This window comes from Rana temporaria, chromosome 3, assembly GCF_905171775.1.
Source record: "Rana temporaria chromosome 3, aRanTem1.1, whole genome shotgun sequence".
Taxonomy (NCBI): domain Eukaryota; kingdom Metazoa; phylum Chordata; class Amphibia; order Anura; family Ranidae; genus Rana; species Rana temporaria.
Window position 1 is genome coordinate 75,075,293 of NC_053491.1, and position 2,124 is coordinate 75,077,416.

At 45.1% G+C, this 2,124-nt stretch overlaps 1 pseudogene; it reads left to right on the forward strand.

Moving 5' to 3' along the window:
• Nucleotides 1-1,152: 1,152 nt before the first annotated feature.
• LOC120933973 lies at nt 1,153-1,305 on the forward strand (annotated as a pseudogene).
• Nucleotides 1,306-2,124: the final 819 nt, after the last annotated feature.

The window sequence follows — 2,124 nt, forward strand, 5'->3', positions numbered from 1 at the left end:
TTGCTGTCGGAAATTCCGAAAGAAAAAGTCAGATGGTGCCTACACACGGTCGGAATTTCTGACCAAAAGCTCAAGATCAATCTTTTCTTGTTGGAAATTCCAATCGTGTGCATGCAAACTGCAGCAACAAAAAAAAAAGCTGCTTTTATAGGCATTTGAGCTTTTATTTTAGCTTTATGCACGTTTTTATTTAACTTCTTCAAGCTTCTTCAAGCTCCTTCAAGCTCCTTTGAGCTTCTTTTTTTTATATAATTTTTATTTCAATATTTCAAGTATGAGGTACAAAATATAGACTATTGGGCATACACAGGCTCAAATCTACAAACAACAAACATAACTAAAACAAAAAACGACCTAAAAAAGAAAAAACACAACAAAGACCTGGTACGCTTGAGCCACCTATGCAGGTAGAAAAATACATATTTTCCCCAAGTAATCTTCAGAGCCTAGTTCACTTGTAGCAAGGTCTTTTACCTCTTTTGGTCTAATGAGAACCTCCCAGGCCAAAGATAGCTGGCATCCTTCAATATGTGGTGGGTTGTGAGGCATTGTGGGTGTAAAGATGGTGAAAGTCATTGGGCGCCAGCAGGGCCGCCATCAGGGGGGGGTACAGGCAGTACACCTGTAAGGGGCCCGGATGGCAACCCCCTTTTTTTGTAAGGGGCCCGGAGGTCCCCAGGGTCCCGGATGGCAACCCCCCTTTTTAAAAAAAAAATTTTTATACAATTTTATTTTTTTTATAAATGTTTTTGTTTTTATTAAAGGGCCCAGAGGTCCCCAGGGCCCTGTGTGGCAACCCCCCCCCCTTTTTTATCTATATATTTCTTTTTTTCCTTTTATTAAAGGGCCCAGATGTCCCTTTTTATGAAAAAAAATGTTAATTTTTTTTTTATATATTTTTTATTTATATTTTGATTTTATTAAAGGGCCCAGAGAGAGAGGTAGCGTGGTAGGGGAAGTTGCAGCAGCTAGAAGAGAGAGCAGACAGGGCTGCTGCTGAACCTGCAGCTCTTATTTCCAGGACTCAGGGCAGGACACAGCCATTTCGGGACAGTTTAATTAAAATTGCCGCAGCTATGCAGGGGCAGCTGCTTTGGGCCTCACAACAATGACTAGGCCCAGGGAATCTTCCCCTTTTGCCCCACATTAAAGATGGCTTCTTAGCCTTTTGGCTAAGAACAAGTGTAGTATCTGTTCTTATCAGTTGCCAGAGGAGGTGCTGTGCTGCTCCTATCGTGGAGAGCTATGCAAATCCTCTAGCGTGATGGTATCTAGATGGTTCATCTCGGCAGGGGCCGAACCTGAGCGCTCTTTGGATTAGGAGGCTAGTACTCAGTCGAGTCCAAGCGGGCCAGAAGGGTACTCCTGGTGAGGATGGGTTCTCCACTGATCTGGCCGAAGGCTGGGTGATCGTGGCCTTTTGGCTAGGATTTGTGTGGTCTCTGTTCCTGTCAGCGTCCGGTGGAGGAGCTGTCACCCTGTTTAGGGGATAGGGGCGCTGCCATGCAAATCCACTGGAATGATAAGGGCCTGGAAAGGCTAGTATCAATGGAGGCCGTGTTTGGCATCTGCGGCTCTCCCCGAGAAATTCTGATGAGTCGGGAATTAAAATTTGATGGGGAGCACTTGCAGCATGTCTTGGCTGTCCTGATCCATTGTTGTGGATGATGTAGTGGTGCATCAGAAAACATTGGAGCTGTCAGTGCTGGTTTCCAGAGTCAAAGTCAGGCAGCTCAGGCTCAGGTGAGAAGAAGTTTTTGGGTAAAGCGTCTGCAGGAGGGTGGAGAATTCTGTGGAATGTTGTTTATTTCATTAATTGTTCATGTGGGCTCCAGTATGTGAGCCAGACAGTATGTATGCTCCAGACCAGGCTAAATGAGCATATAGCTAATATAAAGAAGGGGTTTCCCCAATCATAGTGTGTCAAAACATTACGTACATTGCTTTGAAATTGTCACCTTGCGGGTGCGCAATATTGTCACCGGAGCTGCAGAACGGGGAGATGCCTATGTAAACAAGGCATTTCCTGTTCTGCCTAGTGACAAGACAGTGATCTACTGCTCCCTGTTATCAGGAGCAGTGATCACTGTAGTGTCACTTGTAGCCCAGCCCCCCACAGTTAGA